The sequence below is a fragment of the Excalfactoria chinensis genome, chromosome 3 (assembly GCF_039878825.1).
Source record: "Excalfactoria chinensis isolate bCotChi1 chromosome 3, bCotChi1.hap2, whole genome shotgun sequence".
NCBI classification, from domain to species: Eukaryota; Metazoa; Chordata; class Aves; order Galliformes; family Phasianidae; genus Excalfactoria; species Excalfactoria chinensis.
The window spans coordinates 10,079,552-10,105,019 of record NC_092827.1 but is presented as its reverse complement, the minus strand read 5'-3'; the positions used below and the strand labels follow the sequence as shown (position 1 = coordinate 10,105,019).

General features: G+C 43.4%; 1 protein-coding gene across 8 annotated transcripts in view; it reads left to right on the top strand.

Annotated features, from left to right (window-relative positions):
• Positions 1-2,518: 2,518 nt before the first annotated feature.
• The window catches only part of VSNL1 (visinin like 1), a 70,341-nt gene continuing 47,391 nt past the window's right edge, over positions 2,519-25,468 (top strand). Inside the window, exon 1 of one of the 8 annotated variants that reach the window (XM_072331579.1) lies at positions 2,519-2,747. The gene's annotated coding sequence lies outside the window, so the exon portion shown is untranslated. Of the gene's footprint in view, positions 2,748-2,952; positions 3,111-3,226; positions 3,710-25,468 lie in introns of those variants that run through there. The other 7 variants (XM_072331574.1, XM_072331580.1, XM_072331576.1 and 4 more) reach the window with 7 other exon arrangements.

Below are 25,468 nucleotides of genomic sequence, written 5' to 3'. Positions count from 1 at the left end.
AGACCCCCGTAAGCCATCAGAGGCTGTAAAAGGAGAATACACCTAGACATGCATGCTACTCATTTGTATACTGAGAATTATTACATTTATACTATTCAGTGTTATGCTAAAATAAACTGTGATACACGTTAAGTAGAAAATTTTGGGTCAGATCCTGACTTTGTTGAAACTGCTATAGCTCCATTATGAGCAATCTGCTCTTTAGCTTCAAAACAAATTTAAAGTTGCTAAATGGCAACAATTAGTTTCATTTGCTAAATCCAAAGAACTGAATAGCAAGAAAATGAAAAGTCCTACAATTATCTATATGATAAACAAGCAAGATGATCTAATTCTCGGCAGACTAACGTACAATATTATCATTTACATAGATTAAAAATGAATGTGAAGTGGCTGAAAATGCCAATGGTCTGGGCTAGTAAAATTTCACACCCAGCTAACGAAAGCCTTCAGTAACCGCACAAGGTATAAGACAGCACAGAGTGAGATGCATCATAGTAGCACGAATGGCGATGGTGCCATTATTTCCTTTATAATGATAACCCTATGCATGGCTTATTAGACAACATTTATTATGTTGCTGAGTTATGTCAAAACAAAGCATTTCCATGGATACTTTAGACTGAGCAGTAATACGAGGAGTTTTTATCTATATTTAATTTCCAGACAAGCTTGTGTGCTGCAGCGTTACTGTGATGAGGTACATAAGCACACAAAGATTTCAAATGCACCCGAAAATATAAATAACCTGAATTTATGAAGAAATATCAAAATGTAGATAGAGAAAATCATACAAGAGAACTCACTACATACTATCATTCGCTTAAACTACACTTTTTCATAGTAGGTGGAAATTTTTGCCACCGAATGCCATGAAAAAAGAAAAAGCCACACGAGGGAAGTTTTATTTAGAGGTGCTTTATCTCTAATGTTCAAAAATAAAACCTACGCTTCTCTCTTTGGGGGGAAGCAAATGCTCAGCACCTTCTTGAAATACATGCCCCTCAATGATACTGACAGGCACGTCATGTTTAGGTGACAGTCATGCAGCAGACAACCCCAAGCTAACTTTCAGCTAGCTGAGATATTGCCACCTCGGTAGCTGTGGAAGAATGAAACAGCAGCAAAATCACCTGAGATATGAAGGAAATACCCAGTCCTGCAGCCAGCAGAGAGCTCTGCACCCACATGGCTGCACTGCTGCCACCAGATCTGTTAGAAGATGGGCTGAAATCAAGCGGTCACTGCAGTATGGACACAATCAGAACAGGTCACGCAAGTGAGACGGTACTGTGATGGCAAGAGGCAAACGTACATGGAGTAAGAGGCTGAAAACAGGTGGGAACAAAGTGGTTAAAACATAGCAAGCAGATGCCACGGCACTCTATCTTTCATTATGCTAAGGATGATTATTAATGATCTGGCAGGCAGAGCAAGCAATGAGGTAGTAAATACGGAGATGACACAAAACAATTTAAATTAATCAAGATCAAATAAAGCAGGAATTTGCAATACTTGGTGAGGTGCATCACTTCCTAACTGCACGTTCTGGTGCCATCTCAGCTTTTAGCATTTGCAGGCTGCATTTTTGCACATGCAGAAAACTGAAAGAGGAACCAAGGAAGAGAAAATGGGAAATTAAATATATGTATATACAAACTTGAAGTTAGAGTCATAGAAAATCCCGAGTTGGAAGGGACCCATAAGGTCCATCTCCCATTGAGTCCAACTCTTGCATCCACACAGGACCACTCAAAAATTGGACCCTATGTCTGACAACGTTATCCAGGCACTTCTTGGACTCTGGCAGCTCAGTGCCAAGACCCATTAAACACCATTAAACCAAATGGTGTTACCATCTATCACGTGTCGTGCGTATTCACGATGGATTTCTTTTTTTCCCCTGAAATAATGAGTACCAAAATAAAGTTGAGCATGCGTTGCTTTAGCTCCTTTCCTTAATATATGGCATTATTTTACCCTCACTGCGTCTCCTTGCTGTATACATCTGCTTCCTCCAGCATTACTCTTAGGACACGCTAAATATACTTAATTTACGTACTGTAAACAGTCAGTAGCAGAACTCACCATGCGCGAAAGTAAATATTTATGTATAGCTTTGCCACAGAGAGGGCCCAGCAATTAGTTACATGTCGTACAATGTTATAAAGTGCCTACTGCTACTATTACAGCAGCAGCAGTAGCAAGGGAAAGGCTAGATGAGCTGAGTTTTATATTGAAGGGCAAGATCAGCGGGGACAAGATCGGTTGGGTTTTCTATCAAAGGACTGAGCAACATTAGACCAGTCTAAATATCTAACATTAACTTCAACGCTATTTTAAGAGGCTTGTGGGAAAGAGCCATGGCTGAAAGAGCAGCCTACAATGCAAGATGGTGCCTCCACCTGTGCACGAGGGCTGCGGCGGCTCTGGGCAGAGAAGACACGGGTCAGAGCACAGCCTGTAGCACGAGCTGCGTCCTCACACGTGTGTGCCGGGTAGAAGGGCTCCAGCCATAAGGGGACAGCAGCCGGCGGCGGTGCAGCGCACGGCAGGAGTGGCACACACGTGGTGACTCCAGATGACATCGAGCCTCCCAAACGAGCCTGCATTTGGCCGCAGCACACCGGGGACTATCGGGAACAACCCGAAGGTTGGGGACGACCCGGCTGGAGGTTCTTAAGGGGCCATTTTACGCCGTCAGCGGGACATCCCCCGTGCATCCTGGTCGGCGTGTGAGACAGCAGGTACTTGTAACGCCGACACCAGCGCTACCAGAGGAGGCCCCGCGGGCTGCAGGCTCCCTTCCCCTCACCCCATCGCCCCCACACCGCACCGCGGGGCCGCGCCTCCCGCGCGCTCTCCCTTTCCCTCCCGCCCGCGGCGGCCGCGCGCATGCTCGCGGGTGGCGCGTGCGCGGGGCCGGCGCGGGGCGGCGGCGGTCTGCAGTGCGGGGCGGGCGGGCGACGCGGGGGCGCGCACTGAGCTGCGGCGCGAGCGGTGCGGGCGGGCGCGCAGCGAGGCGCCGTCCCTCCGGCCCCAGCACCCCGGCGGGACCCCCGCGGCCCCAGCGCCCTCCTCCGCACCGCCGACCGCTCCCAGCGCCGTCTGTAAGTGCGTCCGGGGGCCGGCGGGCCGGGCGGCGGTGCGGGGCGGGATGCGGGACGCGGAGCGCGGAGAGGCGGCGAGGGAGCGGGGCTGCGGGACGGCGGCGCCGCGGGGATCGCGTCGGCGGCGCTGCGCCCCGAGGGTGCGAGGTGCGGCGGGTGCGGAGGTACGCGAGCGGTCGGAGCTCTGAAGTGCGTTCCGAGGGAGCGAAGCGCTCGTTCAGTTCCCAGTGAAAAAGAAACAGATAATAAAAAAGCCCACGCCGAGGGAGTGCGGGGAGCGGAGCAGCCCGCAAGGTCACCGCGCCGGCGGGGAGGAAGGAGCGCTCCCGACCCTCGCGATCGTGGAGCTCGCACCATCCGTCAGAGGATTTTATCCTTATCGTTTCGATTGCTCGCTCCTGAGCACGCTCGGGTGCTGGGGCCGGAGGTGGGTGGGGACAGCGGTGCTCCGCGATCCCGGGCATTTCCCACCCGAAGGCGTGAGGAGGAGGTGGAAGAGGGCGAGGAAGGAGGAGGCGCGGGGCGAGAGGCTTTCCAGTTCCAGCGCCCACAACAAAGGAGCCCGGGCTGAGGCACGGCGTGAGCGGCTTCGGAGGGCGGTGAGGGGGGTGCGAGGCGCGCAGCCCGACGCGGGGCTTCGCGTGGCGAACGCGGGCGGTGGGGGAGCGGGGCCGGGGCGCGGGCTGGGCACGGCGCTGCGCTGCAGCGGGGACGGGGCCGTGTGCCCGGGCCGGTGCGCGGTGCGGTGCGGTGTGATGCGGGCTCTCCGGTGGCGACGGCTGGAAGCCCCCTTCTTCCCCCCCAAGCGCTTCTTTCGCTCCCGTCGCTCTCTGCAAGGCTGCCGTGTCCCCCCTGTGCGGGGCTCCCTACAGCCTTCCCCGCCGCTTAGCGCAGGGGGTGTCCCCAGCCCACCGCATCCCCCTCCGTGCGGGATGTACCCGCCGCCACCTCCCCATCTCGGCCGGAGTGTCTCTTTCCCCCCTCCCGCTGCTCTCCCCTCCTTTTCCCCAGCCTGAGCTCGGCGCTCTGTTTCCCCCCTCCTCTCCCCCCCCCCCCCCACCCTTCCGTGGGGATGGGTATTTCTATGGGAGGGCAGCGCGATCTTATGCAACTGCAGCCCCCCCCAGAGGAGTCCCGTGGAGGCTCTGCGGAGCCGGGACGGGGCTCGGTGCCTTTCCAGGGCAGGGAGATCGAGACCGAGTCCGGGTACCGGTAGGTATACCAGGTACCGGTGGATATACAGGTACCGGCGGGTAGCAGAGCACTGCTGCCCGCAACACTGGGCTTCTCACCTAGCAAAGAAAGGGCATTTCGCAAACCTGCCCTTTTCATCACGATCGAAATGTGATTACTCGCAAGCCAATTAGCCGAGTGCAAATATATGAATAAATTCCGCACCGAAGATGTTAACGTAGCAGATGTGCTTCAGAGATGCAGCTGCTTTTCCCAACAATTCCGCCGGCAAAATATTTTTAGTGATATTTTAGAGTGAATGTTTCTGTAGATAGGCATTCTCGTCCTTCATATATCAGAAAGTTGAGCTTGCAGAGATCTTACCTTCTCTTAGGAAGACACACGTATTTATTAAGCTGGGTCTGATGAGGAACAGAATCCTCGCATGCAGAGGAAAATGAGAACGTGAGGAAGCTCAGTCAGTGTGAGATGTATACGCACTGCCTCTTTCAGAATGCACTGTTTGTTTCTATGGCACATCTTCAGATCCATTAGTTTTCACTACTAACCTTATTCCTGACAGAATGCTCTTTTTTGGCTAAAGAACACAGTTCATTTAACAGCATCCATTTAGTTGGAAAGTTTTCCAGTATGAGGTTAGCACGCCACTATCCATTTCAGTTTTGTGGACCGCGATCAATTTTAATTAAAACTTTAATTACATTTTGCTTCTCCATTCAAACAAAGCACGAAGCAGTCTGGGCTAATGCTGCTGTGAGGGGAGAAAAATAAGGAAACATTCTTAATCTTCATTATGTGTTATTCCTGCCTTTTAATTAAGGACTGAATCCTTATCCTGTTGGACTCGAAAAGGAATCGAATCACAAACTTCTGTGGGCGTAGAACTGCAGCGTTTAATCAGGCTGATTTCTTCCTGCCCCGCACAAACACACTGTACATAAGATCACAGTGCTGAATTATCACTGGTTTTTAGAAGTGCCCGGTGTTCTGGAACGCCGAGCTGACATCGCATTGGTGATGTTGAGCAACACCTGTCTGAGGCGGGCACAGCTTTATGTAACCTCACAACTGCAGAGCAGATGCCAGAGCTGTCGCATTTCCCTGGTACATGAGAAGAATCGCACTTGGTATCATCACACTGTGGCACCAACCAGAAGGAAAACTGTAGCTGGGACAGAAGGGTAAGGCAGAGCCTCAGTGGGCTGGGATAGGGTAGGGCAGGATCTGCTGGCTGGAATTTTGCTGGCTGCATGGCATGGCAGCGGTATGACAAAGCCAACATTGGTGCTGCTGGGAAAAGGAACCACATGGTGTAGGAGGTGTGACATCCTGCTGCCAGCAGTATGGCCAGGGCTGTGCCAGGCTCCCCAGCTTCCAGCGCCTCTCCATGCTGTGTTCCTGCATCACCATTCCTTCTCTTTTCAATCCACTGCAGTGGTGTAGCCCTCCTGATATTTCTTGCTGTCTCTTCATGGAGCTGCGAGAACAATCTAGATCTAAGAATGCAGATTCTTTTTAACGAACGCGGTGAGCTTTGCTACGGAGCTTCCAAAACTGTTTACTCGTCAGGCTGTTTCTTCTTGGTTTTGTTTCTCAGTTTTGGAATTCAGATTTTATGCCTGGCTGCACCGTTCATTCCTGCGTATTTTTGTGTGTTGTATCTGAGCCTCGCACTCCTTGAGGGGTTTTGTTTCTTTTCCACCCTTCCTGTGCCTCCCTTGCATCTTTGAATCCCTTTTCCTCACCAACAACGTTCTTCTTCGATCTTGGGAAGAACTGTGACTTTATCACTTCTGTATGTGGCATTGCTCAGAGCAGTGCTTGCTACGAGAGCTCAGCGGGAGCAGGGAAGGCAGTGAGCATGTGCAGTGCTGTGGGATGCTGGGATCCAGCTGCGCTCCATCACGCTGAGCCGCTTTCTCGCTTTAGCTCCAGCTCCCGTCTTTATTCATCAAAAATATCTCATCCTTTCAGTTTTATACTAATGCTGTAAGGGTGATAGCCGTAATCCTCTTCAAAGATAATGAAACATGATAGAAGGGATGCTTATTGTGAAATACGTGATCTCCAGGTAGTGCTTCAAATCCGTGTGGCTTTTTAAGTTATTATTTAAGTTGCAAAGAAGATGTATTTAATTTGTGTTTTACACTTACGTGGATGTTACATACAGAATCTCTGCTTTCAGAAGCTTTTCCACATATATATATATGAATATGATCCAATGGACAATAATACACGTGTAGGAAATGAAGTCAGATTGTTAGAGATGGTATCGTAGCCAAAAGGTGTGAAAACTAAGTTGTTTCAAGGAGAGAGCTGAAAGAGAAGGAAAATATACCAATGCCTTGATACTCAGTTTCACTGATGTATTTATAAAAATTCTTCATTATCAATTCCTTCAAGAGTGTAAAGAACAGAATACATTTCCTAGAATACCTTCCAAAGGCACCATTAATTGAAGTGAACAATGTTCATTTGGAGTGGGATGGGAAATGCATTGTTGACCTGAAAATGCATTCTGAAACCCTGGTATCACGAACAGAGGAAGAAATATGATAGATCGCACTGAAGATTTTCTGCCTTGAGTAGACCCTCTTTACATCAACTTTTCAAGTGCAGAAATGTACAGATTTAACTCGTTGTGTTATCATTTCCGTAATTGCTGTGTTATGACACTGAGTTTGCCATGTTCTTTGTGTTTGATTTTAGAAGTCATGGGAGTTGATAAGTTGATGTAATCAAGTGGCTCTTTAACGACAAAAGAAATGTTTTCCTGTGAGGAGAATGAAGACCTTTAAAAGAACTTTGTCATCGCAGAGCAATTCGATGAGTGATACCTATATGGTCAATATTACATGACTTCAGAATGGGGGAGAAAATACACAAAGCCAGGCTGTAATAGTGATATTTATATCTTTTAGACTAGTATACATGAGATGCTAAACTTGTTAATGAAAACTACTTTTAATCACTTCTAAATTGTAGCTGATTTTCTTTAAAATAGACAATGGTTTCAGAACAACATGGTCAGTTCTGTGCAGATCTGCTGCATCGTCTACCAAATGCCAGAAGGAATATGTGTACCTGTTTCTTGTCTGCAAACAGACCTTCTCAACATGAGAACACCTACAAACTGAGATCTGTGGCAGTAACACAAATGGCACACTACTGCTTCTGTTATTCTGGTAGTGGAATTTTGTTCAACTCGTGACGCGTTGAATCAAACAATGTAATACCCATCAGTGGAACTACCTTGATTGCTCAAGCTTTGATGAAGACTGTGTGCTCAGCACTGCACAAGTAAAAATGTACATTCAGGAAGAAAACAGGCTGTGATGGTAATCTACAGAGCTTTTAGACTAATAAATATAAGGCTGTAAAGCATTTGATGAAAATTGCTTTAATTATTTTTACTTGGAGCTAAATATGAAGCTCAGAGAGATGAAAGGTTTCAGGTGCATGAGGGTTTAGCTGTGCAAGGAGTAATGAAGACTGTAACTAAGTGTCCAGCACAGCCCATAACAGTGACTCGGCGATACCCTTGTATCACCTGGTCATGACATGACTGATGTTCTTTTTCTTCTTTTGGGGTGTGTGCGTAAATAAATCAGTCCTTGATTTAAAATTATGAAAGATGATCATGAAAGATTATCACGGTTCCCCTTAAGTTCTAATAGTTAATTATCCTTGGTGTTCACCTTACATCTTACTTCTGGACTTTGTCACCAGTTCTTGAGCCAACACCTCCCTGAAGCAGTTGAAAGGCTGTCACTTAAATAGGTCATCTCTTGAGCCAGGTGTCTGTATGGGACCTGAGACGTGGTTCTTAGCATCTAAAAATAATGCCACAAAGGCAGTATGTTACTGGAAATGTTTGTGGGTTGGGTTTTTCTTGTTGTATTTTTGGTTTCCCTTTTAAATAAAAGATCAGCGTTCCACTTAGTAGGGAACGTTTTTACTCCAAAGTAGATGTTAAATCATTCGCTATGAAATGGAATTAAATGGCATTGAGGAGAGCCGAATAATACCCATCCTGCGGACTGAGTTTCAGAATATCTGTGTATTTAATTAAACTTTATTCAGAATGGAGTCATCTAAAATTAGAACATCTTGTTTATAAAAGCTGGTAGAATACAGCATATTTCTGCGTACTCTTATCAGCTATATTTAGAAATATAAAGTAACTGAAGACTCTTAGAGGGTGAAATTGTGGATATTAGCAGTTTGAATTAAAACGTGCTTGCTTTTTTTTTTGGCATACATGACAATCGTTACTTTAAAAAGTTAATAAAAATAATTTATTATTTTTTACAAGGCTTTGGCACTGTAAATAAAATCTGCTTATGTAATGGGTAATGCTGCAAAAACTTGTTTGTGTCAATACTGCTAACCTCCAGCACATACCCAACTGACAGCACCATAGCCGACGGTCTTTCCTCACTACAGAGCATAGACTGTACTTTTGGAGGCCGTTCGTTTTCATTTTAAATATACTTCCTTTTTTTTTCTCATATGATACAATTGCTGGCGTTCAGGACAACAGACATCTTGGAATACCTATCTCAAAGTGGATAAAGATTTCAGTTGGAAAATGCAGTAGCCTGTGAAGGGGTTTCTGTTTGCTTAGTAAGACATCAGATCATACTGATGTTTTTTTTGCAAACCCGGCTGGTTTATGCAACAGAACCGTATCTTCAAATAAACTCTTAACTAATTTTGACTTGTAGTTTTCACTTCTATTTTTTGCATCTTTCTCGACGGATAAGTAGCCTTGTATCTGATCACATTGCTCACCTTATAAGGGCAAAGGGTGCTCAGCAGTCTGCTCCAGCAGGCGTGAGAACATACTAAAGGTTAGCATGCTCTTGGATTTGAAACCAGACCATTATATGTTTTAACTTGTTAAAGCTCCAATTTATGCACCATGAACGGAGGAGGGTCAGGGAGTCACAAACTGTTTTTTCCTGTACAAGTAGATAAGATATGCCTGCCTTCTCCTGTCACTGACCTCCTGATTACACAACTGTGTGACTGAAATGCCACAGTGTTTTAAGAGAGGTAGCTGCCAAGGCTCCATATCCCTCCTCAGGTATGGTAAGTAGGTCACAAGGTAGCTTTTATCATTTTCAGTTCAAACAAACAAACAAACCAACATTTACAAGAGCCGTCTGTTTGCTGCGGTACACATTGGGCAAATGTTCTGCTATTTAGCTCCATGACATTTTTAATTTAATTCTTATCTGGGGAAATAGGAGGATTGGAAAGGGGCTATTATTATTTTTATTTGTCTCCTGTGCCTACCGCAGATAGGTGCTGCTGGACCACAGATCTGTAAGTGATGCTAGTTTCTGCATGGTTGAAAGGTGAATATAACTCATCCAGGCTTCCCTCTCTGTTATGTGAGAGTGTAACCCTGAGGTGTCAGCAGGTACTAACTCTGCCTTATCTTATCTCATCCTTCAGCTTTCCCTGATCCCTTTTTTCCCTCTCTCTCTGTCTCTGCTTCCTCTTTGTGGTAATTCTGCTCCATCAGTCCCTGCTTGCTGAGAGGCTCCTGGTCCTTCCTGCTGCCTGGCAGTGCACTCTTCATCACGATGCATGCCTCCTCCATTTTGGGCATTTTAACTGTGGATTTTTATTTTATTTTATTTTATTTTATTTTATTTTATTTTATTTTATTTTATTTTATTTTATTTTATTTTTAAATTCTTACTTTGTGAGCTTTGTAGAAACGGATCTGACCCTTGTAGATGTTCCAGGAAGCGCAACTGTATGTATTTAGAGCGCTATAATGTTAAATATTTATATTACAATTTTAACAATGTATAGGAGTGTAACTACACTCTGTGCAGAAAGATGCGTATTCAGGGGCTTCACGGGGCAACTGAACCAATCCGTGTCTGATAGCAGTGACTGAGTCCATCTCCTGCAGGGCTTATTAAGGTACATTTAATCTGCAGTCTCGGCTGTGAATGAACTATGCTGACATACTCCAGTATTAGATGTACCTGCAGCAAGCCAGACACAGCAGTACAGTGCTTAGCACGGCTTATGTGCTCGGCTCTTCAGCCTGCCCTTCAAGGGGTTTTGCAGCCTACACTGCCCTCTGCTTTGCCCCAGCACAGCTGTTCCCAGTGCCAAAGCCAGCAGGACTGCAACTGCAATGCAGACAGACCCTAGAAGACATTATGCACAGCTGGGTTTGCATCCAGATGTCTCTAGACTGGTGTTTTCAAAGAGAAGTCTATAAGAAGGCACAGTGCAGTGTGAGCAGATGTTGAGTGCAGCTGTGTTCCTGCTGTGTGCCTGTCTGCTTTGTCAAGTGAATTGCAGTCTTCAGTGCTGTAACTCTCTATGTCTTCGTGCAAGGTCCAATATGTCGCTCCTGGTAAATCTGTGTAGTGGGATGTCACGTCCTGCAGATATCATCAGAGCCTGTATATACATAATTCTGTTTTATTTTCTGTGTTGTGTAATTACAGGGTAGGAAGATGTGATGTAGGAGACTGCTAAACTATTATAGAATTTTCATAACGTATTCTTTAGATTGTCATGGTTTATTCTCAATAGTCAGATGTACATATCACTTAAAGCTGTAACATCTATGCTGTTTGTTTGTCTGCTGTTTTTAGACATGAATGCTTTGGGCAACACTTTGCTAGTTAATTGCTATGGGTTGTATTGCTACAGAACCTCCATCAATCAAAGATTTTTCACTGAATGTTAGGGTCGTAATATGCAACTACAGATAAGGTTCTGAACTGTTGCATGAGAAATCTGCAGTAAACATAAAATAATAAAGTATTTTCTTTTTCAGTATCAGGCATTTTTTTCTTGCTGTTGTTTTAATGTCCTGCAATTTAATCTGTTTCAAATATGTGAAAAATAACTGTGTTTCACTGTGACTTGAGTTGTAGTGGGTGACTCACGTTTCTGATTAGGTTGAAGAGAAGACAGTAAAAGATATTCCAGAAATTCTACTTCTTCACATATAAAATACATGGGGTTGAAGACCACAATATGTGTGTTACCCACTTCTTCTCAGTTCAGTGTCCTATTGCCAACAGGAGTGTGTTAGTGAAGATCAACTGCAATATATCAGTGCTGTCAGCTAATCTCCAGATTGGAGAAGTTATGTCTTGAGCCACTAAAACACTTCTGCAGGTGGCCAGATTGAAATGCATGGGGAAATCTTAAAGAGTTGACTACAGATGTAGGTGTAAGTGTTCAGCAAGCTGGTAGCCCGAAGGAGATGAAATTTGGGGAAAAAGAGCAAGTGTGATTGTGAATCATGCCAGAGATGTAGGCAGGATAGGATCTGTGAGGATTTCAGTGCTAAGGAGATGGGAGTTTAAAATGAATCAGTAAGGAGGGGGGAAGTGAGCAGAGATACTCAGGAAAGGGAATGGGATATCATTAGTCGATAGCAGAGTGTAGAGGTGTCAGCACGCAGGAGAAGCTGCAAGACAGGCGTGGAGAGCCTCTCACAAAAGAGGTGATTAATTTGAAACGTGAAGCGACAACAGTCTGAACACTTTTCATGACTTTGTAGATGTTGTGAGAAAAAAAAAAAAAAAAATGTGTTGAGAAAATTTTAATTACCAGGAAAAAAAAAAAGAATTTGGTGAAAATCCAGCTTATTCTTGCTGCTTTTCTCTGAACTGCTTCTTCATAGGCAGTGATGGCCAGGCTCTATCAGAACCGCGCTAGATCAAAAGCATCCACTGACCCGGGTGCATCTCACTGAGATGAACTGTGATAATGTTATATATATAAGATGGGTGTTAAGTGTTGCTGTTGAGGAAGAAGAGGAATCAAGATGGTTTTCAGCCACCTACAAGTAAGTCCTAAGCGTGACCAGAGAAGCTCCCCCAGAGCAGGCTTCCCTTGGCAGTGAGTTCTGTGCGGGCGTAGTGGGATTCAGAGGCACTTGGGACATGAAAACTAAGCAGGGAGAAGGACTGAAAAGTAAAATGTGAAGTGTTCGCATAAGACTTTCTAAGTTCTCTCATATGATTCATTGGTCTTATGATTAAACTGCTGCTTTCAAAAATCTTGATTTTCCACAGTAAAAAGCTGTTGGTTTGGGGCTCTGATTTTGAAGAATCTAAATGACAAGTTGCTCATTGTTTTGCATTCTGTTTTTATGTGCTGTGTAGTTTTTTTATTGCTGATGTCAGTTCTGGATGGGATAAGACACCTACAGTATTGGCAAATTTATAGCATTTGAAATGGTTTCATTCACATCATATTGCGTGATGAAGCAGGAGGCAGTAATGAGACTTGGCCCAGAGCTTCTGGTAAAGTGATGGCAGAGGATGGGATCCAAGACCTGGAATCTTGCAGTGAACTGCAGGCTGTGTTTTACCTGTTTGCTTTATCGCGGTGCCTTAGTACAGTTTCTCAGTTTGCACTGCTAATGTGAAAGAAGTAGGAGGAAAAAAAATCACCTCAGCTACAAAAGTTTGTCCTATACACCAGTAATGGACCAACTCTTCCTCAGAAGGGTTGCCCATACAGTTCAGATGTAGTTCCCATATTCTTGTGTGTCATCTGGATCTGTCAGCTGGATGAGTCATACAAGAGCTCTTGATGGGGTTATCAGCTTTGGGGTTTAAAAAGAATGAGGATGCAGACTTAGAAATGTGGATGGCAGCAGAGTCCCATGGGGCTTCTGTTTTTACACTGGTCTGTTCCAGCCATACAGATCCTTGGGTGCTCATAAGACTTAGGATGAAGAGTTGTTTCCAAAAATGATAGAGGAGGGTATAGCCCTCTCTAACAGCAGAACTGGGTTATATCAGACTAAAATCCCTATGAAGTCATCTGCCCATGAGGGAATGGGACCAGTACAGAGCTGCTGTCTGCCTGTGACCCATTCCTGAGGCTTACCTTTCCTCGTGGCTCTCTGATGTACTCAGCGTGAAACTAAATTGGGGTAGTTCAGAAATACTGGCTACCTTTATACATTTTTACAGGAGCCGGTAGTTTCTGTGCTGTCTGTATGTAGCTTATGAAATAAAAAGCAACCATGAATTGAAAGTGTTATTTTTTACCTGAAATTCCAGTCACCAGGCTACTAACTGCCCAGGCTGCTACCAGTTTAATTTTGCATGAAGTGGAAATCAGCAGATATTTCCATTTTCTCCCATGTTCCCTTGCTTTTGCGGCTGAGATCTGTTGGGCCGTGGTGCAATAATAAGGATCCACTTGGGTTAGAGCTGATGAAAACATGAATGCCAGAGCAGAGATTGGGCTCTTAGATAGCGAGGAGATGCGTGTCTCTGTTATCTCTGAATTTTAATTACTCTGGATTAATTACATCACTTTATACACAATTATTGTATCAAGTTTAATTATGGCTTTAGCCATAGTCCTTGACATATATTTTTTTTTGCTTTATTTTTTTTAATAATAAAATGCAGGTGTCAGCACTCCACTACATATATGAAAATTGCTCGTGCACAGATGCTTGTCAAAGTACTCATAAAAAATGAGGTCCCAGGTCAGTTTCTTATATGGGTTTGAACAGTTAGCTTTATTAACAAACAGCAGCTGACCTCAGTTGTGCGCTTTATGGCTAAGTATAAAATGGGAGAGCTCTCCTATAATTCGTAGCAGCATTCCGCTTTAGACAGGCTCTGTGGCTTTTCCCCTTTGAAATGTGAAGCATTACCCAGAGATTGGTTTGATGTGGATAAACTGGGACGCGAAAATTTATCAGCAGAGTGCAATAAACCTGCATAACCAGTTACGTCCTGCTAATCCGTGGGTTGCGCCTGAGATTTGTCTCTACAATAAGAGTAGGCAGAAACAGCCATTATGTGTGCTTGCTTGTTTCTGAGGGGAATGGGTGTGACACTGTCAAGACTGGGACCAGGTAAAAATGCATTCTTTTAAATGTTAGAGCAGAAGAACAGGGAATTTTTTCTGAGGAATGGCCCAGAAGTTGTGTGTTCCCTGCTTCTCATTTCTCTCTTTCTTTGGCCAGCTGTGTTGGTGATGGTTACTGCTCATCAACTATTATGGCAAAACGTTTGAAAGTGAAGCCGTTTCAGCACCAGTCGTGCTGGCTGTAAGCCAGTTTGACACCATCAGACTCCATTAAGTTGTTATTAAGTGCTGTCAGCCAGCTACGCATTGCAAAAGACAAAAGATGAAAAGCTGCCATGTGCAAGCATTGGTTATCAACTTTTCTTTTTTTGGCATAGCAAGAATCTGGAGCTTGTACAACAAACTCCAGTTTAGCTGCATGTTGTGAAAGTGGGACTCGACAGCCTGGTTGCTCTTCAGCAAAAGAGTTTTACAGTTCTCTTCCGTTCCTGTAACTTCAAGACATTCAACAGAATTTTAGAGCTCTAAATAAGACTTCTGAAGGCATGTTATAACTGCAGAGGGACTTTTCTTGGGCTGGAATAGAACTACATCCCATGGCAAGCTAAAGGGGTTTGGTCACTTGATTTTTTGCTTATTTTTCTTCCTGAAGCATTTTAGTAGCACGTACCCTAATGAGTCCCTGTAGTTGTGCTTGTTCCCAGAGCAAAATGAATAAGCAGGAGGAGACGATGCTCCTCTGGGCAGCAGGCATTGCTAACCAGCAGGGCAGCTCCCTCAACTGTGCCATTCCTGCAAGGTTTTCCCCAAATCTCCTTTCCACTCGATCAGAAGAAAATCAAGCCTCAAGTAGTGGAAAAGCAGAATATGCTTGGTGGAAAGTGGCAAACAGCCCTTTCGTCTGCAGCGAGCAGATGAAACAGTGGTTCAAAAGGAAGGTTATTTTTGAAATGCACTCCCTGGAGTGGTGCTTCCTCAACCTGACTAAATTCTCCTCAAAACCGATCAGATGGATTCTTCTGGTTTTGTGTCAGGTGATAACCTCATGTGCTTCCTGTAGTGAAGTGAACAGCAGAGAGGAGCTCTCCTGCTTCTCATGTTCTCTGTGAAAAGCTTCTCAGAAAGGATGTACGTATTTTCTTAGTCCAGAAAATTGTTCTCTGGCAAAAAAAAATAAAAAAAATTGGCTGTGTTATCAAGGTGCTTTTCTAAAGAACAAGAAAGGGACGTGAGTGTTATTACTAAGAATTCCTCCATAATAGCTTTTGTATTTCTTATCCACTGCCTCTTTTAGTCTGAACTAATATTCAATTATAGGTATGTCTGTAGTGATTGAATCATTAGAAGAATTTGGAAGAACTACAGAAACTTGAAAGTCTGCAGTTATCAAAGCAGTGTGAGAGCCTGGGAGAGCTCTATATATGGAAGAATAGAAAGCAAAGCGTGAGACTGAAACCATGGCTTCTTAAATGGGCTGACTGCACAGAGCATTCCTGCCCACAAAATCCAGGAGGTAATTACCTGGCTTAATCAGGCACAAATGAAAGGCTGCCCCAGGAAGAAATTACCTCATCCTGGGCTTGGAACAAAGACAAACCTTCCTAGGCCTGAGAAAGGTGTATTTACCTTTCTCAGGGTTCCCATGCTGTAACAACCTGTTCGTGAGGTGCTTGGTGGTTAATATCTTCTTTTTGTCTCAGTGATGCAATGAGTCTGTGATCATTTTCCAAAAGCTGAGCATTGTCTGAAATGCTACCATGTCTGTGAAGCTTAAAGGGCAGCCCATGCAGTTTCCAGGGTGTAGGAAACATTAGGAAATGCTGACAAAATTGGTGTGATGAAATAAATATTATTCTCAGGCTACTCTTTACCTTACTTTGAAAACATTATTTTTGGTGGGCAGATTTTCCAGTGGGAAACACCAAATCAGCTGAGGACTAGATTCTTCTAGGCTTCCACTGGCCCTAACTCCAAAAAAACCTCTTTGGCTCCTTGTTCACTGAGTAAGCCAGAATGAATTCTCTTTTCCCAAGAGGAAGTCCCCACTTGATTCATTACCTAAGGCCTTTATTGCAACTAGGGACCCATATCAGCCCTTTTTGATGGATAAATAACTGCTTTACCTACACTTGTATGTAATATCCTGACTTGGGTGTAGCGTTTGTTGGTCGCATGATCTCAGGTATTGGAGTTATCTGAGAAGTGCTCCAGCAGTGCACGCTGCAGGTCTACAGCTGATGAAGGTGGTTTTGCTGTTTCTGTATCAATGCTCTACAAATATTAACAGTGCTGTGTTTCAGAGAGAGCTGTAGCCATAAACTCAAGAAATGAATCCCAACAGCTCGGCTCGATAGGCTGCTGGAATTGGACAGCTCTGGCTGTACCCACTTGAGGCTCAATGACAATCTCATATTTTACCCTGAAATTCCACGAGGAGACACTCAAAATAAACACAACGATAACAACAGTTTGAATTATCTTTAACACAGTAGCTAGCATTGGTTTCTCTGGAGCCTCTGTGTGGCTTTCTACATTGAAAATACATGAATTTTGACCTTTTGGATACATTTGCTTTTATTTATTCGCTCTCTTGAATACGGAGGGAATTGAATGGATGTAGCTGAGAAAAGAATGGCTATAACGTAGATGCTAACCTGTTACGACTAAATTGTCCCTGTTAGTCCCACATTTCCCAGTGCCAGCCTCTTTCCATAGCGCTTATGTTCTCAGTAGCTCGCTTTCAGGACAAAAAAACACAACTATTAGATCTGTGTTTGATGTTTCTTAGTAGGAATAAAAAGAAACAACCTGGAAATTACAGGATCATTGCAGGCACCATTGCTGAGATATTCGACTTTTTGTTATGCAAATACTGCCTCTCTCTTCCTACTTTTGAAAATAAGCTGATCTGCTCATTCAGTATTAAAGCCTAAAGGTGAATGTGATCAAAGTAACCATTTGCCAGGGTCACTAGAGTCCTTGAATCTGTTTGCTAAATTTAAAACTTCAGTGTTTTTCAGAAAGTAGTGTATTTCGCAACAACAGGAGAGGTAGAACGTGGGATTGGGACAATGCGGATGCACACACGTTGCTGCCAATGAAAGCAAAGCTTGCAGGTCTAATTTTAGGCGTTTCAGCCTTGGTATTGTTCCTTACAGCACAGTTATTTTCCGTACAATACAAGGCAGTCCTTTTTTTCATGTTTTGTAAACCGCTTTGGAGAGCAAAGCAAGGACAAAGTGAGCATATGTCATAGTTGAAAGCAAATCAAAAAACCTTCACTGAGGCTGAGGTTAGCGGCCATCCGGTGTCATTTCTATTTTCAGAAGCCAATTCTTTAAGGAAGGTGAGAATCCAGAGAAACCAATCGTGAGATGTGAAGTAAAGAGACTTATATGGTGTCTGGATAGGGACCATACAGGTTATGAATGGTTTGCCTCAGTCCGTTAAACTCAGCCAATTAATTTACACTCTATTTAGATGCCTAGTATAAAAACTACCTGTAGTGTTTGGAGAGGAGGGACTTCATAGGATGCCTGTCTATCTTCAGGTGCTAAATTCCTTACATAATACTACATGCATGCTGTTTTCTAACCTAGCCTTTTACTGATACATTCATAGAAAAAGAATGACTTTTGCCATTGTAGAGTTATAGGAACTCTACAAAGTTATTATAGATAACAGTTGTGTTTTTTCCTTTGTATGACCTGAACCAGTGGGTACTAAACTACTCCCCATGGAACTGTCAGCAAGTCAGTGGTGCTAATATGTTTAAATTATTCAAAATAGCTTTAAAACTAACTGAATTAATATAGCCTGAAAGACATCTATCAACTAAATGAATGTATGATAATGGCTTCTAGATAAGGGTTGGAGAGGACCTAAATTTTGCCTTAGTGGGATTTTTGTTAGCAATTCTGGCCCCTCAAATGTGCTTTTTTGAGCCGGCTAGATAGTAGGTCATGTTGTCAGAAAATTTCTTGGACAGAATCTACACAGGGATTGCTTTAACACTGAGCTGCTATTTTGTCCCCACAGTTTTAGCAGAGATCCACCACCTCTTCACTGGACTTACCTAGCCAGATAGTGCCTAGATTTGGGTCTCAAGGACTGAAGCAAAATTTGGTTATGGACTCTGCAGTTGTCCCAAATACCAGGAGAGTCACCTGAGCCTGAGCACCAGCAGTAGACTTTGTTTCATGCCATATTTAGTTGTCTGACAGTTAGATTTATTGTCTATACTAATCATGTTGGCTTTCTTGCTGGTCAAATGGGAATAGGAACCCCTAGAAAGCAACTAATCCTACTTATCTTGTATATGCACGTTAGCAGGGGATGAATTGCCTATTGGTGAATTGGATGCCTGTTTCTCTACATTGTACATCGGAGCCCTGATGACTAGTTTAGATTAGATATCCAGCATCTAATGGCTACCACCCAGGTAGAAACAACTGTAATTAATCACGTTTCCTGCCACAGTACTATTCTGTGCATGATTTGTGGATGCTGTGCTGGAGAAAACGTGGTTTCCTTTGCAGTCATTTCAAATTGTTTGGCGTTAACAGTAGAACTGCTCAGTTTTCTGTTGTCCCTTATCATGTGAAAGTTTTAAAAACTGGAACTGATTTTTGCTATTAACTGTCATCATTAATAATAGAAACCATTTTCATTTCGGTTTCTTGAGGGAGCAAACCAGTACAGACAGGCACTTTGATGCCTTTCTGGAGCCTGGCCAGATTCTAGGAGTCATAAATCAACCTAGCTCATTGCAAGTTAGGGAAAAATAATGTGTCTAAGCAGGTTTGGAGCAGCGATACCGGAGCAGGGTGGAAGTGTGACATCAGAAAAGAAGTGTCGAGTGGCTCCCCTTGGTGGCAGGAAGTAATTTGATGGAATTCCTTGGCTCTTCCGAGTATTGCATCTCCTCAGGGCTTTCCCACGTCTGTTAATTATTTTTTGTTTGCTTGTTTGTTTTTCAACCAATCTTTACAGCAAAGGGAACAGACAAAGAAAAAAAATGGTTTGTTCCTTCTAACACTGGTGGTTCTGGAAGACTTGTTTTAAAAGAGAATGTACAAGTGGAAGGTGACATCTCGGACCCTACATCCTTTTGTAGGGGCAGACAGCAGCAGTGAGGGTCAGATTTGCTTCTGTGTCTGCTCTGGGAAGACAAACAACCCAATCAGGTCAGGCCTCTACCAAGAAACCTGGGTGAGGAGATAAGTAGCAGACACCACTGCTACTTCACTTATAAATGGCAAACAAACAGGTTTACTCAACCCTCTTTGCCAGGGGTGAGAAGAATATAGAATAGGAGGCAGAAGGGATATAGAATAAGGTATAGAAAATAAAACTAAAAGCATTTCGCCCTTCTAGTTTGAATCTCCATTTCCTACTGTAGGACATATATATATTTTCTTTCTTATTTTCTTTCTTCCTGGATGACTATGGACTTTTCCCACAGTTTTTCTTCCTGTCTCTTTTAGATTCACCCAGCCCTGTGGGACCAAGGCACTGGGCTGAATCTCACTTGCCAGCTCAATCACTGAATGCAACTGCTTGTGCTTCACAGCCACCAACAATCCTCCAGGGAGCATTTCCTCCTCTGAGCATCCCTGAGTGATTTCAGGTGGTCAGAGAAAGACACATCTGCCTGTATGTGAGGAGATGTCTTCCTCCTTGCATTAGCATCTTGCACCTGCAAACCACAGCATTTCTCAGCTGGCAGCCTTGGGCTGTCGAGGCGTTACACATCATAATTATAAGCTGCATAATTCACTTAACTTTACCGTCTGCTTTTTTAACAGAAACACTCTAAAACATTGAATAGTGCAGCACTGTGCCCAGGCCTGCCCCATCCCTCCTGATTCATGCCTGTGCAAGATCCTGGCAGAACCCCACTCCTGCTCTGCTCCAGTTGGTGCCGGCCTTATCTCTGTGCCTGAAGGTGCCCAGACTGTTAAAATGTCAGTAAGATGTTGCCCAGATGATTTTCCCTCCAGCTTAAGTGAATTTAAATCTTCTTTTTTACCTTAGGCATACACCTGGCATGCTATGAACATAGCCGCTCTCACTGTTTTTGCTGATGGAAAGCCAACAAAGGAAAAGAGAAAGACAAGAAGGGTGATGAGAATTGGCACTTAGCGGGGAATAGGAGCCAGGTAGGAAGGAGAGAGGGAAGGAAGCTAGGAGACAGTCATGATAAGGTGGTGCAGACTTACTGGGAGCAGGTGCTAATGGGGCAGGAGGGAGCCAGAAGTGTAGGAAAAAGATGAGAGGGACAGACTGGGACTGAGACTCACAGGCAATTTGCTGTTATCTAACCTGCCTGATAAGAGTCAGGGTCACACTGCATCGTCACCTTTAGCACTAAGCATGTCTGCAAAATAAAACCAGCTTAGCCTATATTTATTGCATGTATATAGAGATGCAGCTATAGAAGTCTATGTGTTGTTCAGCAGCTTTATAGCCAGGACTTGCACTGGGCACATTCCTTATCCCAGTCTGTCAGTGTGCTCACAGCTTGGCCTGCTTAGCTCCCCAGGACATTGTTAGTGAGACATATGATAATACACGTGCCAGGCTATTTTTATGAAGCAGTAAATGCCAACCTGCATATTCCACGGTGTGTTGAAGAAACTGAGACCCCTAGATTGCAGAGCAGTGGTACCTCACAAAGCAAAGCATGGATGCACTGTCTGTCACAATGAAGCTCAGTGCTTGGGCTGCTTTGTATGCTGGTGTCATTTGCTTAGAAAGCGGAGGTGACAGAGTTTAAGTTGCATTTTGTGCAGGGGATGCAGCAGGTAAATACTTCAGATGAGATTTGCATAGCTATTTAGGTACTTGGTGAGATTTCATAAGAGCACTCAAGCTGCTGGAGAGCCAGTAGATGCATTTCTCCTGAACCTCACCTTGACTTGCTTGAATATAAAGGAACCAAGGAGGTTAGATAACAGTGCCTACCTTAAGCAGGTACCCCAGTCTCATGGCGGTGCTTACATGTCTTTGTAAACCTGGTTCCTTACATTGCCTGCCTCAAACTCTTCGTTTTCCATTCCAAGGTGCACGTGTTTTCCCATAGAATATAACACTGAGCTTGGTATAAGTGAGAAAAGACACTGGATCTTTTTTTCCCTGAAACTGTTTCTTGACATATTTCTTGACTTGCTCACCTCCCTCTTTGCTTGGCCTAAGTTACCCGGCTGCTGTGGTCAGAAACAATGAAGGAATTTTTTCCACCATGCAAAAAGCAGATTTCCTGAATATCATTTCTTCTGTATTCCCTTTTTTTTTTTTTTCTTTGGGTTGAAAATATTTCTACCCAAAGTCCATCTCATTTGGAGTCTTTTCTTGTTCAGTTCCAGAGGGGATTCTGCAACAAGTTCTTTTGTATTGAGTCTTTTTGGAGTAATTAAAAACAAGAAAAAAAGAAAAAAACAAATGCTACCACTATAACCAGCTCAGACGATTCTTTGCCTTCTGGCAGCCAACAGTATTTTATATTGCATCCTCTGATTTGATTTTCTGGCTGTTTCAAGCTCCTGGCAACTGCCACAATAGCTTTTAAGATCGCAGTGTTTCTCTCTGCTGCTTTTTTTATTATTATTATTCTGGTATTCACCTTGATTTCTGAGCTGTATATTTTATTTCCTTTATCTTTTCTCCTATACTGTTATGCTGGAGAGAAGTAAGAGCTCTACCAGTATAGCATTTAGCTCAAACAGGGCCTGATCCAAAGAGTGTGCCACTGCTAGAGCAAGTGGAAAGTGCTGTCTGTGATTATAGCCACTTGTATGATAAACAGCTGGTGCAATCACAGAAAGTATAGAAGAAGGACGCGAAGTTTCTTAGGAGTATGGAATATAGGCTAGATGGAGTCTGACTGTGTCATGACCAAAGAGGAGCTGCTGATTAAGGAATAGTCACTGTTTCTCGTGGCTCAAGAAATAGGGTCACCAATGAAGTTATTGTATCACATTTAATGAAATTATGAAACTGATTTCCACAGGATGTTGTGGGGACCAGGATGTAAATGTGGTCAAAAAGGGATCAGACAAATTCAGAAAAGCTAATTTAATCAATGATTATTAGACATGATAGTCTGGGGAGTCAACAGAGAGAGAACAGCACCTCCATAGCATGACTCATCCCATCATAGGAGAAATGTCTTAGCTCAGCTTGCTGAATCGCTGTCTGGAGATGACTGCGTCTCCATTGGCCTAAGTATCTATTGCAGTATAGGCACTCAAATCAGAGGACATTAAAACCAGGTGATTGGGTTCCACTGTAGGTGGGATCTCTATTGTAAAGTTTCCAGGCACTTTTGAAGTTAAAAAGCTGTGGGTAAAATTAAATGGTAAAGATGGAATTAAATATAAAGAAAAGATATGCATCTGTTTGTCATCCAAGATGGTTTTGTTCTTTCTTAGCAACAGTTTGTGTACTTTATTGCAGAAGCATAAGAAATATGAAATAGATAATGACACCATTAAAATAACCCTCAGCCATCATTAGAGAGAGTAACAGCCATATTTTATCATAACCCTTTTCACTTCAGCATTCCCCAGTGATGAGTGGAGCAATCATGATGTAATGCCAGGAAGGGGACAGGGTTTGATATTTCTAGCCTTTCAAACCCTACATACCTAAGCAGGGCAGGGTGGCTGTCAGTGCAGTTGCAGCTGCTAAGTGTCATGGAAGGGAATCAAAGTATTTCACCCATCTCTGTCACCTGTCACCTGGGAGAGTGGTTGCTATGTAAGGCACAGCTGTGTGAATGCTGTCCAGGCAGTTCCTTGTTGCTTGTTGTCTCCTAGAATTCACCTTTGACTTGGAGACGGACTCCTTTATTGGCTTCTATTTTGTCATTTTATGTATATATTTATTTTTCTGTCCATCACCTTGATAGTCCAGTTTTGGAGACTTCATCTATTCCCGTGGACAACCCAGTGACAGCCATCCCTATTAGGAACAAACATCTTGCCCTACAAGAATTTGAATTATATATCATACCTTCAAGGGTTCATAGCCTGTATTACTGTCTTTTTCTTGCTGGATCTCCTGAAGTAGTTTTCCCAGATGGTCTTCATCTATATAGCAGTCAGTGAATCCGAGTTTTATTTTCCCAGGCCATTTAATGGAACTGCAGCTGGTGTTCTTGATTTGCTATTTAGAGACCATCACAGGGATTCCAAACCAGCTCGTCAGACTGTAGCAGCCTCCATCAATTGCACTACCTTGGTAGATAATAATCACCAGGAATTCAGACATTATTTTTTGGTGGATTTCATAGTGCAAGAACTTAAATATTTATATAGCTTTCACTTGTTTTCTTTCATACTTTTCATCTGCATTGCCACTGCTTTCTACTCTTCCGATGGATCTGTTGCTACCTCCTGTTCCTGTGTATTTTGCTGAAGGAATTCTGAATGCATGGATGTCCAAATAAAAAAATGTTGCAAGCATTTTTTTATTCACCTTTTTTCTCTCCTCTCCAGAGAGATAACTCCTGAACTGCGTGCCCTAGAAAAACAGCACTTAGAGTGTTATCTGAAAAGCAAACGTGTCTTTCAAGTAGGAAAAAAACCCCTCTGTACCTTGCTTATTGTGTTTTACAGGATGCAGCACAGAAGTTCTGGACGTGGTGGTTCTACGAATGTGTCCTTTATTGTACAGGTCTTCCTTCTCCTCCTCCTTCAATAAAATAAAATAGATTTTATTGTGCTTGGCCACGATAAGTGATGGTGAAATTGAGATTCTGCCTCTCGCCGAGTTCTGTCTGCCTTTGATTTCTCACCACAAAAAATGCATGTGTGCACACAGAGATTCAGCTGGGCAACGATATGAGGGCTTTATTAGCACAACTGCAATAACCAGCTATAAAAATTTATTCCAGTAGAGCTCTCATTGAAAACAGTTGGAAGAAATTGTTCCAATTATTTTTAATGTATGAAATTATAAAATTATGCGTGTCCTTTAGCATGAGAGGTTTTTCTCTCTCTCCCTACCTCCTCTGGCTTATCTTTTAACAGAAAGACCATATGCTGTGATTCACACTTGGGATGTATAAAAAGTGGCTTTTTGTGTTTTTTTTTTTTTACCTTGCTGTCTTTCGCAACAATCGTACAACATAAAAGAAGGAAAAACTGGAATAGCTTTCAATTATTGTACATCCTCCATCTTCCGTTTTATATCTGTAATAAATTTTAAGTTATGAAGGGCATATACAAGGCTCAAAGGCTTGCCATTAAGGTCATGAAATAGTAATGAGGTTCCTGTATTGGGGACACAGAGTCTCCTCGGAGAGAGACAGCTTTCCTTTTCTCCGTCCTTCTTGCTCATTTTGCAGGTTCTATCAATATTAATGTCGAAGTGCATTCTTTCCTTTTCTTTTTTCTCCATAAATATATAACCTTGCTAGGTGTTCAGTCATCTGTAAAAATACTTCCATTTTTCCAGAGAGAATGATTTGTGAGATCCATCTAAATTATCTATCAGTCTGATTTCAAATAGCGTGCACTAATTAACGAGGAAATAGGGAATGGAAATGATTGTGTGCACTTTTGATGCTGCATTTCCCCACGTAGCGTGGATTCTTTGAGCTGAAAAATAAAAAAAATTCCTTAATCTGCATTATAGCCTCTTCTGTATTTTGAATCAGTTGTGTTTTATGGTACAGATTAGATTGACAGCACTGGAAAGTGAAACTCTTAAAGGAAGGAGCGCACATAATGATTACTTCCTACTTCAGGCCTGGAGGGACTGGTTCAGCCTCATACTTCCCCAGGCATTGACCTTTTTGCTTCAGTGTCTGCTGATGACACTAGTCACAGCTAAGAAATGACTTGAAGATCTCAATTGCGATTAAACCCGTTGTGTGTTATGCTGTAAAATAGGACAGGCTCCCTGCTCAGGTCTCCATGAGCTGACATGACAGCTGACTGTGCACTCTACTGGCTGCATGCATGCTACCATGGGTAAATGGGGAAGTTGACAGCTTGTTGGTAAGGTAAGCATGGTGTAGCAGACTGGTTCATCTAGGCCAGAAAAATCTTATTTCTTTGCTAACCACCAGGTGCACAGTACCGTGCATAACCACGGGTTAAGGGAAGGCACTGCTGAGGAGGTCCAGAGGGAGAGCCTATAGATAGAAGCCTGATGCATAAATTTAGATGAGCAGGATTTCTCTGACGACTTCTTGCTCTTGACCAAGCAGGTTTAGGTCACAGCAATCGATACTCTCTAAAGCATCAGTTCATCCTGTCTTTGTTATGAGATGGTTCCCACACTGCCTACAGTGAATTACAGTGAAAATGGGTACAAACAAG